The sequence below is a fragment of the Petaurus breviceps genome, unplaced genomic scaffold (genome assembly GCF_028583685.1).
Source record: "Petaurus breviceps papuanus isolate PSGF00001 unplaced genomic scaffold, PetGlider_PUasm1.0 90887, whole genome shotgun sequence".
NCBI lineage: Eukaryota > Metazoa > Chordata > Mammalia > Diprotodontia > Petauridae > Petaurus > Petaurus breviceps.
In genome coordinates, this window is record NW_027187370.1 from 588,310 (window position 1) to 605,152 (window position 16,843).

Consider the following 16,843-nt stretch of genomic DNA (forward strand, 5'->3'; position numbering starts at 1 on the left):
ATACAGAGAAGACACATACTAGATAAATTGGAGAATATCAACACAGGGACATTAAGGAGGATCAGGAAAACCTCTTGCCAAAGGTGGGATTTTAGGTGAGACTCCTAAGAACGAGATGAGGTAGAAGAGAGTCCCAGGCATGGGGTCAGCAAGCGAAAATGCTTGGAGACAGGAGATGGAGTATATAGTGTGAAGAACAACAAGAAGGTCAGTGTCAATAGAAAACATAGTATATGGTAGGTGGGAGGGGTGGGATGGAGCATTATATGGAGTTAGACAACTGGAAAGGAAGGAAGGGACTAGGTTATGATGGGCTTTAAAAGACAAACAGAGGATTTTATATTTGGTCCTGAAGGTAATAGGGACCTATAGGAGTTTGTTGAGTAGGGGAGAGGGGTGGCATGGTCAGACCTATTGCTTTAAAAAGATCAATTGAAGTGGGGAGAGATTTGAGGCAAGGGGACCAACCTCTAATATATTTCACTATTCCAGGTGTGAAATGATAATGGCCATGGTCATGACAGTGTCCCAGAAGAGAAAGGGTCATATTTGAGAGATGTTGCAAGTTAGAAATGACAGTACTTGCCAATTGATTGGACGTGGGAGGGGGGAATATTAAGAGAAAGTGACAGCCCTTCAAATAATTGAAGATAGATAGACAAGTTCCTAAATCTTCTCTTTTCCAGGCTAAGTATCCCCAGTTAGTTCCTTTTAACTAATTTTCATACAGCATGAACTCAAGGCACTTTCAGAATCCTAGTTACCCCTTTCTGAACAACCAATTTATTAATGTCCTTAAAACAAAAAGCCCAGAACTGAACAAATACTCTAGGTTTGCTCAGACTAGGGCAGATAACAGTAAGGCTTACTAGTCCTGCATGCCACAACGTTCTCTAAACAGTCATATGCATTGAAAGGAATTTCTTGACATTATACATTAAGAAATGATGGATGGTCTTGATAAGAGGCAGTATGATACCGCAGATAGAGAGTTGGCCTTAGAAATAGAAGGTCTGGGGTTCAGGTCTTGCTTCTGATGTGTGTCATGCAGGGTAAGGCCTTCAACCTCCCAATGACCTGCTCAATTTAGTTCTAAGACCATAAGTTCCAGAGTAGGTGTCCACTTGTATCAGTAAAGGGAGTTTCCTATAGCAGTGAATCCAAAAGCATAGGGTTTTTTTAAACTATTTTGATGGCTTTAAATTAGAGGGTTTCAACTTTTTTGAAGTCTACATTTTATATTTTGAAAACTGCATGTCTCCTTGATCAAGCAATAAAATGTTAATGGCATAAATATAAGGAAAATAAAAATGAAGCAAAATGTGTCTGTAGCTAATGATCCATGGGATTGGGTGAGGGAGAGAGAGAGGATTTGGTCATTTGCAATAGTTAATGGAATAATTAAATATTTGGGTAATAAGTTTGAAGATGGAAGAAGTTGTAGGAATAATATTCTTTTCTACTAATAATAGAATTATTATTAGTATAATAATATATTAGAATAATTTTACTGTAATAAACTCTCTTCTACTTTTATGCTTCTCCTTTGATTACAAATGTAATGACAGTTCCATGGATGGATAATAACAACTACAGTAGCTGTTTTTAGAAAGCAACCTCTGCTATGGCTGGTAACAAATGCAGCACTACAGACAAATGAAAATTGAAGATAAAAGAAAAAAGTACAAGATTAAGACATAGGATTGACACACATTTCCTTTTTTTCTTTTTTTATTTGGAGGGTAATTGGGGTTAAGTGACTTGCCCAAGGTCACATGGCTAGTAAATGCCAAGTGTCTGAAGCTGGATTTGAACTCAGGTCCTCCTGACTCCAGGGCCAGTGCTCCATTCACTGCGCCACCTAGCCGCCTCTAAGCACACAAGTTTCAAATAACAAAACAATCAGTTGATAACAATATCTAACCATGTTCTAACCCTATCTAGTAGAACAATATTCACTTTGGAAGGCCCCACAGAACCCTAGCCGGCATCTGGGTCTAAGATTCCCTTCATGGAACACAGCATGGAATGCCCCTTCTTTAGTGAAAGGAAATTAGTGGGGCAGTAAGGCATAGTGATAAGAGTATTGAAAATGGAGCTAGAAGACCTTAGTTCAAATCCTGGCTATGCTTAGCATGTGTGAGAACTTGAGCAAGTCATTTCACTTAGATCCTTTACAATCCTAGATATATGGAAGTAGATTGATTAAATGAAATAAATACCTTCATTCTGTTCCAGTATGCTGGAACCTGAACTCTGCAGAGAGGACTTTATAATGCCTCATAGCTAGGTTTACTTTGCCCCACTCTCCATGCAATCAAGTGCAGATAAGTGCTCTTATCATAAGAATACAGCCAATCTACAGAAGATTGAACAGGAGTGCCATATCTGCTTAGACTGAAATGTCAGGGTCACAAGAGAGTATAGCTTAGAGCCAAAAGGAACTTAAGACACCATCAAATCCACCCCTTTTGGGGGCAGCTAGGTGGCACAGTGGATAGAGTGCTGGCCCTGGAGTGAGAAGGACCTGAATTCAAATTTGACCTCAGACACTTACTAGCTGTGTGACCCTGAGCAAGTCATATAACCCTGGTTGCCTCATTTTCCTCTTCTATAAAATGAGCTGGAGAAGAAATAGCAAACCACTCCAGTATCTCTGCCAAGAAAACTCCAAATGGGATTCAATCCAACCTTCTCATTTGAGGAAACTGAGATTCATTGAGGTTAAGTGACTTGCCCAAGTTCAAATGGTAGAGGTTAGGGAGAGAAGGGAGGGTAAGCAGCAGAGGTGGAATTTGAGCTCTGATCCCATGACTCAAGAATTAGTTTTGTTTCCACTGTACGGCACTGCCTCCTTAAAATTTTTGTTTTGAGTTTTTTGTTTGTTTGTTTCCTTTGGGAGAGGAGCTGACTAGCAAAGAGTTGCTGTAAGGAACCAAAAAGAAAACTCACATCCCAAGGTTAGCACTCTGGGTGCTTGTACATTTGCCAAGGTTATTTAAAATCAATGAATAGGAAAGACTAAACCACAAAAGGTAACCTAGCTAAAATTGTACCTGTTACAAGAGTGCCATCTTGTGGAACCTCATGAAATAAGTCTTAGAAAAACTATGACATTTGTCAAAATCTATTTTAGATATTTAGGAAATTTCTAAAAGCAAGCCTTCAGGGAAGATCAACTGGAATCATATTAATTTACAAATGAGTGATTTACACCCAAGGTTTACCCAGGACTAAGGGTTCAGTTTTGTATTGAAAGTGGAGAGTAAATGTCTGTCTGGGAATCAAAGCTTCCAAAGCCAATCTGAAAAATTCAAGCTAAACCATGCACTTTTTCACATATTCAGAAAACTTAGTCAATGATGTACCATTTTGATTTTTTTATTTTTGTTTTCTTTTGAAAAGCCAAAACTCAAAGGAACAAATATTAATTACCACATGCTAGATATGTGCTCGGTACTGGGGGAGATAAAAGATGAAAAATGACATTTAGTGTCTGCTACTAAGCTTACAATCTAATATGAGTTAGGATGTGAGGCACTCATAAATTGCTGTGTTCTAATGTAGAATAGAGAGGCAACATGGTATGATGGACAGAAAATTGGACCCAGAGTCAGACTCATATTTCCAATTGAATAATTTCTACCTGGAAGTTTTGCTGAATTAATTAATTAACAGGCATACATCAAGCATTTACTATGAGTCAAGCACTGCATTGATATCTCATATTCATAATATTTTCCTATATTTCATAACATCTCATATTCATAATAATAACATATTCATAGTATGCTCTAAAATAAATTCTTCCCCCCCCCCAAAAAAAAAACCTATTTCTTCTCCTGACTTGCCTAATAAGGCTTTTTTAAATGACACCACAGTGCCCTGAGTTACATGTGTCTAAACTCTTAGAATCATCTTTGATTTACTTCTCACCACCCTGTGACCAGCTAAGTGAGGAGAATGAGATAATTACAGGAACCAGAAGTAGGGGAGAGCCCAGGAAGCATCTCCTGCTAAAGATTCCCAAGGCTACTCCTATTGAGCCAAAGCTGTAGGAAACATCTAGCTCTGGTTGGAAAAAATTATCATTGGCACATTCACGGCAGCCTGCCCTTAGTCAGACACTTGAGAAGAATGGTCAGAGCTGGTGCTGTTGCATCTGGAGAAGCCAGATTATACCTGGTGAGGAAACATGGTGTGGTAATAGTATAAAGGTCAGAAGTCAGATGGATCTGGAGCTACTAGTAGTGTTGGTTTGCCCAGTGCTGGGGTTTCTGGAGGTGGGTAAGAAAACCGTGTTTGTATGTTTAAGTGCTTGTGCTTCTCCAGGATTCACAGTAGGGGACACTGAATAATAATAAAGAAGTGTTCTAAACAGAACCTAGAGCTGCCTTTCCAATCCCCTGGCATCCCTGATTCAAGGAACCGGGTGTCCATGCACTGGAACATTGACACACATGCCCAGTTAGTGGTAAAATCCTATACATGCTGCTTCCACAAATACAGGATCTAGAGCCAAAAGGGACCTTAGAGTCCTACTTTTACATTTTACAGATGAGAAAATTGAGGCAGACAGAGGTTAAATGACTAGTGTCAGAGGTGGGACCTGATTCCAAGTCCAGAGCTCTCCCCACTACACCATCTCTTTCCTTCCATTCCATTCCTGCTTCTCTCACATTTATTTCTAAGATCAAATTAATAACTTGCTTTGAAGCTCCCTCCCTTCCTCCCTCCCTCTGTCCCTTTGCTACCTCTCTCCTCTACCTCTGTTCACATAGGGTTTCATACCTTTAGCTTCAGGTACTGTGCCCAAAGGAGTATAAATTTTGATAGCTGAAACATCAAAAGATATCTTGTAGTTTAAAGGCTAGATTTCTTTCTTAAGGATTGCGCCTTGAATCCAAATCACTCTGACTTTTATTGATTGGCCAGCAATAGGTCCCAGCCCAAACTTCTCTTGGTCATTGTTTGGGTCCTGATGACTCAAAGTGAGTGTAAATAGCAATTGTTTCTCTTTTGGCCAGAAACCCTGAGGGTCTTCCCCTACCAGATCAATTTTTTTACTAGGTAAAAGAGGTCATTCTTTGCCTCATTTCTTACCTAACCTTAATTCCCTAAGTCAAACTGAGACCTGGGAAAGACCTTAATTTTAAAAGGCCATGGTCTCCCACTGCATCTGGAGCCATCTCCAGTTATCCTGGTCTATATCTTAGCACTGGATACAAATGGCTCCTGGGGAGAAAGTGAGGCTGGTGACTTTGCACAGCCTGGCCTCACTTAAATCCAATTCAATTGCAAGTCATGGTATCACCTTCCTGATGTCATGGGCCTCTTCAAGAACAAAGGACAAACAACAACGACAACCTATCAGCCCTTCAAACTCAACTAATGCCAAGCAGAACTCACTACCTTCACCTTCCCCCCCCAGACCTACCCTTCTATCTTTACGTCCATTTAAACCCACTTCTCTATTTTCACTTCCCTTCAGACCACTCCTCCTCTAAACTTCCCTATTTCTATTGAGGGTACTATCTTCTACTCACTCAGGTTCACAGCCTCTGAGTCATCATTGATTCTTCCCTCACCTTCACTCCCCATATCTAGTCAGTTGGCAATTCTTATCAATTCCACCTCCACATTGCTTATTGTCCCATTCTTTCATTCAGGAAGTCACTGCCCTGGTTCAGATCCTCATCATCTCTTCCCTGACCTATTATAAAAACCCTTCTGAGCTCCCTACTTCTATTATATCATCTTTCTACCCCATGCTCCAAACATCTGCCAAAAAAGATTTTCCTGAGATACAGGTCTGATGGGATCACCCCTTACTCAATTGTTTAGTGCCTGATTCCCTATTGTCTCTAAGATAAAATGCAAAGTCTCCATCCTGGTTCTTAAAGCTTTCTACAATGTGGCTCCAACTGAACTTTTGGGACTTATTTCATATTATGCTCCTTTACTGACCTTGTTCCAGTCAAGTTGGAACAATTTTGGCTGTTCCCTAAACTCATTATAGCCTCTCTCATCTCCAAATGAGTTCAAGTCTCCTGATTACAACCAAGGGTACAGAATGAACTTTCAGGTGTGATTGTTAAACTGCTATTGGTCATTGTTAAAGAATCAGGAAGGACAGAAGCAAAATTGGAACCTACAGATTACCAAACATGCCATTAGTTAAAAAAACACAGGAAATAGGTTCCAGAAACCATACATCAGTGAGCTTGAACCATGTCAGACAAGAACAAGTCATTAAATAACAGAGGTATGAGCTCCTAAAAAGAGAAGTGTATCATCAGAAATCACCATTGGTCCACCGTGAGCAAGACATACCAGATTAACTAATTAATGAGACTAACAGATACTATATGGTTTACTATTAATACTATAAATGAGAGTGCATTTGGATTTCAGTGAGGCATTTAACAAAGACTTTTGCTAAATAGCCTTGTGAACAAGGTGGAGAAATGTGGACTAACTGATGGTGCTAGGTAATTAGATGGCATATTAGCTAACATCTTTCACTTGGAGTCAGGAAGATTTTGATTCAATCCATACCTCAGATACCTACTGTGAGACCCTGTGCAAGTCACTTAACCCCCCTTGGCCTCAGTTTCCTTCTCTTTGAAATGGGGATGATAATAATCGTACATTATTATACAGGTTTTGGAGATCAAATGAGATCATATGTGTAAGTGCTTAGAAAACCTTCAGGTGCTATATAAATGTAAGCTACTAGCATTGTAAATTTAGAAGGATTTATGACTGCTTGAACAGCCAAGATGAAAAAGCATTAGCTGATGGATCAGTCTTTGAGAGGAAGGTGTGCCACATGTCTCTGGCTTTGGCCCTATCCTGCTCAGAATTGTTGTCTTCATCTCAATTGAAGCTGTAGATGAAATGTTTAAGAAATATACACAAAACACAAAGCAAAAGGAAGAGCTAATGCATGAGCTGGAAGAATTAGAATTCAAAAAAATCTTAACAGGTTCATAATGAGGTGAATCTAAGGAATGAATGTTGATAAATGTTTAGGTTTTAAAAATAGCCACATAAGTATGTGATGGAGAAGAAATGATTAGACAGCAATTAATTTGGACAAGATTCAGGAAATTTATTTCAAAAAGTCAGCAATATGATACATTATTTTTATTATATAGAGTTTCAAGGTTTGTAAAGTTCTTTACATGTATTATCTCTTTTGATTCTTACAACAACCATATGAGAAAGGTGTTATTATTATCCCCATTTTACAGATGAGGAAACTGAAGCTAAGAAAAGTTAGCCACATAGCTAATAAGTGCATGAACAGGATTTGAATTCAAGTATTCCAGGCTCCAAGCCCAGGGCTCAGTGCATTAAATGGTAAGCCAACAAATGAATGAATAAAAGGTATTTATGACAGGATTCAGGCAGCTAGGTGGTACAGTGTATAAAGTGCCAGACCTGGAGTCAGGAAGACTCATCCTCTTTTTTCCACACTGCACTGAGCTCTCACTTTGTCCTTTGCATCTATGTGTTGATAATTCTGGAAATGGCCATAGCTGCTGGTGATCTGGAGTCCTTCCAGCCAGTGGTTGGTCAGGCCCGCCCTGGGGCTAAAACCTCTGGCTCCGGGGTGCTGGCCAATTCCTGCCGGCCTGCCAGGCTGTCCTCAGCATGAGGTTAGCTTCTCTGTGTCATTTTGTGGGTTCTGTAGCTCCAAAGTTTGTTTAGAGTCCCCTTTTACATGAATTGGAGGTGGTGGGAGCCAGAACTGCATGAAGGCCTTGTTTCTACTCTGCCATCTTGACTCTGCCCCCTCTTCCCGAAAACTCATCTTCCTGAATTCAAATCTGGCCTTAGACCCTTACCTGTGTGACCCTAAGCAAGTCACTTAACCCTTTTTGCCTCCGTTTCCTCATCTGTAAAATCAACTGGGAAAGGAAATGGTAGACCACTCCAATATCTCTGCCAAGAAAACCCCAAATGGGATCACAAAGAGTCACACATGACTGAAACAACCAACCAAAGACAAAAAGTACCAAGGATGAGAGTAGGAAGTTTCCAAATCTAGCACCCTTTTCACTAACTTTAGATGCATCAGATAACTTCTTTATTTTTTTGCTGGGGGGAAGGTAGGGTAATTGGGGTTAAGTGAATTGCCCAAGGTCACACAGCTAGTAAGTGTCTGAGGTCATATTTGAACTCAGGTACTCCTGACTCCAGGGCTGATGCTCTATTCACTGCACCACCTACCTGCCCTCAAATAATTTCTTAATGTGAAGACTTTCCTGCCTTGTGCAGCTGGCTCCCATCTCCAAACCAGAAGGGTGCTGCCCTTCTCTGCACCTTTCCCATGAACTTAGCAGATCTATCTAGTACTATATTTATTTCTAAAGTGACTATTCCTCTTCAGGCTGCACTCTTGGCTCTCCCTAGGATTTTCTTTTCCATACTATAAAAGCATCCTCTCTCTGGAAGTTCACTCCACCCCTAGACTACCCATATTAGAATTACCTTCTATGATTACAGCCTCTTCCTCTGATTGGCTGATTCCTCCAAGAACCTACATTTTAAGGAGGATGCTCAGACCAACCATGTCTTCATTCCACTTCCACTCCCATACATTGGGTACCTTTATCTCTTCTCTCCCCCCAATTTTTCAGCTTCCTTATAAGTGTTATCTTCTCCTCCTAGAATGTAAGCTCCTTAAGGGTAGCATTTTATTTCTACTTATATTTGTATTTCACTTAGTACAGTGCCTGGCATGTTGAAAGTACTTAATAAATGTTTTTTGACTTAACTAAAACTCCCCCTTTCCTACCAAAAAATAAAAAAGCGGTTATTAAGCATCAACTATGTACCAGGCACTGGAGATACAAAAACAAAACTATCTCTGTCCTCAAGAAACATACAGTCTATTTACATATTTAGTATTTCTAAATCATTTGAGAGGGGAGGCATTGGTCCTGAGGGGCATCAGGAAAGGGTTCACACAGTAAATAGTACTTTAAGAGGCCAAGGTGAAAAGGGAGTACATTAAAGACATAGCATGCCACTAGTACAAAGGCATGGAGGTGGGAAATGGAGTTTTCTGTATGAGAAATACTGAAAAAAAAGATAAGTATGCCTGGATTGTGGCATGTATGAAAGGAAGTAATGCACAATACGACCAGAAAGATTAATCAGGGTCAGATTGTAAAGGACCTTAAATGTCCCAGAAAGTTTTTATTGAATGACAGGAGTAATAGAGAGCCATTGGAATATATTGAAAAGGCAAATAACATGATCAGATCTGTGCTTTAAAAATTCCTCCTGTTAGACCAAAATTTCCTACAAGACAGGGGCTGTATCTTATTAATTTTTTAGCCTTTTCAATACCTGGTCTTGCCCATCGGAGATATTTTAAAATGTTTTGTTCAGTGAATAACAGTGAATTACATTTGACCTCTTAAAGGAAGATTCATTACAAGTGAGTCAAAAATGTGGAAGCAATGAAGGTTGGGGAAGGGCTGAGCAAATTGGTATATGAATGCATTGGTACTATTTTCCCATAGGAATTTGGGAATAGGAGAAATTCAGAGAAACCTGGGAAGAACACTATGAACTGAGGCAGAGTAAAGAAAGCAGAACCAAGGGAACAATACACACAATGACTATAACATATAAATAAAAAACATTAAAAGGCAATTAAACTCAGATTATGATTAATTTTGACTCAAGAGGAAAGCTAATGAAATACATTTCCTTTTTGGTAGAGCAATAAAGCATTTTGGTGGAGCAATAAAGAAATATTTAGTTAATTTTTTCCTTTCCATTCAATTTAATTTGACAAACATTAAGTGCTGATTATCAGGCACTGTGCTAGGTGCTGGAAATGCAAAGTTAAAAATGAAAAGAATCTCTGCCTTCAAGGATCTTGTAGTCTACTGAGAGGAAACAACATAGACACAAATAAGTTCAAAATATAATATCAGAGTGTGCTTGTAAATATTTAACAACCAGCTCTCAAGGAAAAAAATACTCTCAAAACAATCTGCATGATTAACATTTTCTCTATCACTTTCTTAAGTTTAGACAATCAACAAATCAAGCTCTAATGTATCATTTCTCCATCTCCAAGGTGTAAATGCTCATATGGAAAATTTAACAATTGGCTCTCCAGAATGAGGATAAGCTGGCTCCAGAACACCCAAAATCAAAATAATTTTGGTGGAAAGGGGGAAAATAGAATGATTTATGGGGTGGTGTCATAGAGGGTTTTGTCCAGGAGTTAGATTTGAGATGATCTTTGAAGGGAACCAGGAAACATGGGATTCCAAGGGGCAGAATTGATTCAGAGTCATCATCCTGATATGTAACCTCCTTGCCCTTTGCTACAAGCAAGGATTTTACCATAGAGGAGTGAAAGAAATAACAAAGGCACAAAAACAAATAGAAAACAAAAAACATCAATAGTTTTAGAAATGTTTTTATTCAAATTGACTAGAAATATTTATTATGTATATATTTAAATCACCAGAAAGCTGTGCTCAATTGTTCTTCCTAACTGGCATAAATTAATTAAGTTAGGCTGTTAATGAAATGGACAGTGACAAGTGCATATGATCAGGTAGTAAGAGCTGTTTTAAAAGATGCCAGTTGATTATCTCATCCTGCTAGACTCCACTGTAAGATGAGGTATTTCCTCCCTTGTTTACTTTTATGAGCTTTCATAAATCCTAAAAATAGCCACATCACATTTTTGAAGGAGTAATTTTAGGGCATTTTTTGTGATGACATTTTTATAATGACAATGAAGGAATAGGAGAATCTATGATGAAAATAACTCTGAATAAGCAGGAAAACGAATCGTACACACACATTTTCATTTAATAGAAGTTGGGAAATAATTGTGATTTTTTTAAAAACCTGTACTTAATAATCAATCCCAAGATAGATAATACAAACACATACACACACACACACACACACACACACACACACACACACACACACAAATACGATCCCAGCCCCTTTAGACAGTGAGTTTTAGGTTGAGCAGGATTCATCAATTTAGAGCTAAAAAGTGGCCTTAGAGGAGAAGGGGGAAGGGAATGAGCATTTATTAAGCACCTACTCTATGCCAGACACTGTACTAAGTATTTTGTAATTGTGATTTCAGGGGTGGAGCCAAGATGGTGGCATAGAAGGAGGAATACTCTGTGAGCTCTCCCCATAACCACTTCAAATACCTAAAAAATATGGCTCTAAACAAATTTTAGAGCTACAGAAACCACGAAGTGACAGAAAGAAACAAATCTCCTGCTGAAGGCAGCCTGACAGGTGGATAGAAAGGGTTCATTGCAGTGTGCTGGGAGCCAAGCCTGGCCCCACCCACATGAGTCCATGGTTTTAGCCCCATGGAGGCCCTGACCAGCAGCTGCAGCAGACTTTGGGATAGTAGATCACCAGCAGCAGTGGCAGTTTCCAGAAATATCAATCCATAAATGCCAAAGAAAAAGTAAGAGGTCAGTGTAGAACTCTGTTGGAACTGGGGGAGATAGAGGAGCAGGTCCAGCCCCTGCCCCTGGAGCTAGAAGTGGAAGAGGTGCAGAGGCCCTGCAGCCATGTCCATGTGGCTGCTTCAGAGCTTCTGGCTTGCAGATTGTAGGGGGGTCAAGCACACATACAGAGGGTAATCACTCTTGCTTTAAGCTGCCTGGATCTGGATCATGGTCTTGGGTGGTGGTCCTGAGGTGTGTGACCAGTGAGACAGAGTTTGTGGGGGCTGCAGAGACAACATCCTCCTAATAGCTCTGGCAGCTGCAAAAACCCCAGCAATTTGGGACAAAGCTCTCCCCTCTGGAAGCAGAGCTCTACTGTGGCAAAGAGCTCAAAAGTCAAGTAATTGAGTGGTAACATGAGCAAGCAAAGGAAGTGAAGCAAGCACAGTAATCCAACTTTAGATTTCTTTTTTGGGGACAAAAAGGATCAAAAAGGAATGGGAGGAAGACAACGAAGTCAGAACTCCTGCACCAAAAACTTCCAAGAAAAATATGAATTGGTTACAGGCCATGGAGGAGCTCAAGAAGGATTTTGAAAATCAAGTAAGAGAAGTGGAGGAAAAATTGGGAAGAGAAATGAGAATGATGCAAGAAAATCATGAAAAACAAGTCAACAACCTGACTGAAGAAAATAACACCTTAAAAAATAGATTAACTCAAGTGGCAAAAGAGGCTCAAAAAGCCAATGAGGAGAAGAATGCCTTAAAAAGCCAAATTTGCCAGATGGAAAAAGAATTTCAAAAGCTCACTGAAGAAAATAATTCCTTCAGAATTAGATTGGAGCAAATGGAAGCTAATGACATTATGAAAAATCAAGATACTATAAAACAGATCCAAACAAATGAAAAAATTAGAAAGCAATGTGAAATATCTCATTGGAAAAACCACTGACCTGGAAAATAAATTCAGGAGAGATAATTTTAAAATTATTGGACTACCTGAAAGCCATGATCAAAAAAAAGAACCTAGAAATCATCCTTCAAGAAATTCTCAAGGAAAATTGCCCTGGTATTTTAGAACCAGAGGTCAAAATAGAAATTAAAAGAATTCACCAATCACCTCTTAAAAAAGATCCCAAAAAGAAAACTCCTAGGAATATTATAGCCAGGTTCCAGAGTTCCCAGATCAAGGAGAAAACACTACAAGCAACCAAGAAGAAACAATTTGAATATTGTGCAAACACAATCAGAATAACATAGGATCTAGCAGCTTCTACATTAAGGGATGGAAGGGCTTGGAGTATGATATTCCGGAGGTCAAAGAAGCTGGGATTAAAACCAAGAGTCACCTACCCAGCAAAACTGAGTATCATGTTTCAGTAACTTATGAAACTTTTCTCAGTATGAGGATAGTTGAAGGAAATATAAATGTGTGTGTGTGTGTGTGTGTGTGTATATATATATATATATATATACATATATATGTATATGTAAGCATACATATATGCCTATACAGGAGGATATATGTGCATATGAATACATATGTGAGAGTGTGTATATATGTGTACAGGCATACATAGACAGAGGGCACAGGATCTATTGAATAGGAAGGGATGATATTTAAAAGATGAAATTGAGAGATGAGAGGGGAACATAATGAGAGGAGATGGGGAGAGACAGAATGGGGTAAATTATCTCATATACAAGAGGCAAGGGATAACTGTTACAATGGAGGGAAAGAATAGGAAGGCAAAAGGGAATGGGTCAAACTTACTCTCATTGAATTTGGCTTAGGGAGGGAATGACATACACATTAAATTGGGTATCTTGCCCTACAGGAGAGTAGGAGGGAAGGGGATGGGGGGGGGGTGGGGGAGGGGGGGGCAGGGGGTGGGGGGGGGGGGCGGGGATAGTTAGAAGCATACAGTTTTGAAAAGGGACAGGGTCGAACCTCAGCCCCGCCCCCAGGAGACAGGGCTCGGGCTCGGCGGGGCGCGCGGCTTCAGGACGGCAGAGGGCGCTGTCCGCGAGGGCAGCCAGTGCTCCCGGCATGGACAGGCCGCTAGTGCGGCCCCGCTGGTCTCGGGTTCGGCTTCCGCGGCTTCGGCCAGGCACTGGGCTCGGAGCGGGGGCCATCGAGCAGCCTACACGAGCCCGAGCCGCTGGTGCTGGAAGACATCAGAGAGGGATAACCGGAAAAGGCCCGCGCGGCGGTCACCAAGGTCCTCCACGTGCGGCCAAGCTGGAGCTTCACCGGCTTCGTGACTCAAGACAGGCGCTTAGTGCTGTCGGGCTCTGTGAACGGCCAGCTCTACCGCTGCAGAGACTTGTTGGCCTCAGAGCAGCATCTGCTCGTGCTGCGCTTGGCAGTGGAAGGAACCCCAGCAGAGGTGCAAGCCTGGGCTGCAGCCCCTGAGCTGCAAGGGGAGCCCCTGTGGACACGACCGATCAGGGAGACTGGGAGGAGGATTCTGGGTCTGGGGACCAGGCTGGAGGTCATGGAGGAGGTCCCCTGGATCCTGCTTTGCTACCCTTAGTTCCTGAACCAGGGTGGTATGTGAGCCCCAGGCAGCCTTTCACCCAGCCCCTGTCCCCTGAGCTGAAGACACGACAGCTGACAGCTGGTGCTGGGGGCAGAGCATGCCCTGCTGCTGGGTGGAATGGGGCAAGTGTACACCTGGGGCACAGGCAGACTTGGCCAGCTGGGCCATGGGGCCCTGGAGGCAGAGCTGGAGCCTCGGCTGCTGGAGGCACTTCAGGGCCTAGCCATGGCCCAAGTCTCAGCTGGCGGGTGGCATTCTCTCTGCGTGAGTGAGGCTGGTGATCTTTATATCTGGGGCTGGAATGAATCTGGGCAACTTGGACTGCCTTCCAGAGCCATAACAGAAAGAGAGAAGATGGTGGCAGGTGGAGATGGTGAACTCTACACTTGGGGCTGGGGTAAATATGGACAACTTGGTCACAAGAATATAGCCAGTTTGAATCGGCCCCAGCTGGTGCACTATTTTACAGATAATCTGCTTCACGTGGAAGCTGTGACCTGTGGCCCATGGAACACGTATGTGTATGCTGTGGAAGGGAAGACCTAACCATCTAGCCTACTGGACAAAACCTCATTGTAGCCAAGTGATCAATTGTGTGTCCCTATGTCTTTTTATAGGTACAAAAAACAAATTAGGGGGAAAAGGGTGGAAAACCCTTGCTCCTGTTTATATCTGTATTGGTATTGGCAATTGTTAGCAAGGCAAGAAACCAACAGTTTAGTTTGGGGCATGCCTAGTTCTAAATTACCTCTAGCTCAGTTCTAAAATTTGCTTCATTAAAAATTTTGAAAAAAGATTTTCAGGTAAAATAATTTAGTTCTCCTCAAGTTACTTTCTATCTTTGGCAATTTTGAAATGCTAATAACAGATACATATAACTTTTAACTTTGGCATTGAAAAGCTGTTATAATTCTATACAATCTACCCATATCTTATATGGTTTCAGGGATTCCGCTGTACTTCAGCCAAAAAATATTCATAACCTAAGCCTCTGGTGATGCATCCCTCTCCACTTAGATCATTCACCAGGGGCATTTCCCAGGCCTGAGAGAGGAGGCTCTGTGCAGGAAGAATATATATGGGAAGAAATGAAGATGTTTTGGCTATGCTTTATAAATGTTGAAAAAGGGGTAGAAAGTATTCATGGGAAAACCAAATAAACTGAGGCAAGAGAGAACTGAAAAGAGACAAACCACTCCCCCCCATTCTCATTTTATAGTCAAATAATAATTTGTTATGCATCAATACAGGGGCAGTTTTCATCCTAAATGTCAGAATATCAGACTCATAGTGAAGATTTTCTGGGTTCTAGATTAGGAACTCTGATTTTTACTTAGAAAGTACAGATGTTTGGAGGTGAGGCACACTTCAAAAGGACAAAAACCTTGACACTTCCTACTTTTGACATGTTTCACATCTTATTTTATTAAAATGTTTTACTTTCAAAAAAAAAGAAAAGGGACAGGGTCAAAGTAGAGAATAGAACAAGTGGGGGGCAGGATAGGATGGAGGGAAATATAGTCAGTTTTTCACAATGTTTTGCATAACTACACATGCACAACCTATATTGAATTGCTTATCTTCCCAGTAAGGGTGGGTGATGAGGGAGGAAGGGAAAGAATCTGAAATTCACAGTTGTAAAATCAAATGTTAAAAATATATATATATATTTTTTTTTACATGCAACTGGGAAATAAGATATACAGGCACTGGAATGTGGAGATCTATCTTGCCTACTGGAAAGTCAGGGGGGGAATGGAGGAGGATATAGGAGAGAGCAGATTGGGGGAGGGCGTATTCAGTGGGATCACTGTTTTGGGGTGGTGGGTAGGGGAAAAACAGGGAGAACATTTGTAACTCAAAATCTTGTGGAAATGAATTATGTAAACTAAAAATAAACATAAAATTTAATTTAAAAAATAATCATTGTGATTCCATTTGATCCTCACAACAATCCTGGGAGGTAGATGCTATTATAATCCTCATTTTGTCAATGAGGAAACTGAGGCAGACAGAAGTTAGGTGATTTGCCCATGATCACATAGCTAGTAAGTGTCTATGGCTCAGCTTCAACCCAGATCTTCTCAATTCCAGACCCAGCACTCCATCAACTGCACCACCTAACTGACCTTGGAAGTCATAGAACCCAACCCCCTAATGTTGCATGTGGGGAAACTGAGGCTCAGAGAGATTATCTGACCTGTCTGAGGTCACACAGGTAAGAAATGATAGAGCAGAGATTTGAACTGAAGTCATCTGAATTGAAATCCAGTGCTCTTAGACAACTTAGCATGATGAACTCAATTCTCCATCTCACAACTCTGAGGCTAGAGGCAATGAACCCCTTCGCGGTTTCTACAGGGGCAGGACAACTGGAGAATGCTCTGGGAGGGGCAGCCAATGCAAGGATCTTTTGCTTGGGAGAGTGCACAGTTGCACCTCAAGTGCTGAAACTGGCAACAAGACTGAATACAAACAAGAATATAGATGGGAATTGCTCTAGGGGAAGGTAGGTTCCAATAGGGAGGAGAGGCCAGCCAACATCTTAGTCATTGTTATCCACGGCCTTCAGGGTACAGGACTAGAAGCATTATGGAAGGCATCATCAGAAGACATGAGCACTGAAGACTTCATTGACACAGTTGTCATGCAACTTATATGCAGTGCTATGGGCTAAAGAGGAGTGTTACCACTTAAGCAATAAAGGGGAGTTACCTGAATTTTCAGATAATTGAGATGAGACAAACTTCTTCATGTATAAGTCAAAAAAGACTCTACCTCAAATGTTGCCATAATATAACTTTCCATTTTGTTGTTTTGTTCAGTCATGTCT

The 16,843-nt window shown here is 40.9% G+C and overlaps 1 pseudogene; it reads left to right on the forward strand.

Moving 5' to 3' along the window:
* Positions 1–11,696: 11,696 nt before the first annotated feature.
* Positions 11,697–14,829, forward strand: LOC138150760 (RCC1 domain-containing protein 1-like; annotated as a pseudogene).
* The last annotated feature ends 2,014 nt before the right edge of the window (positions 14,830–16,843 follow it).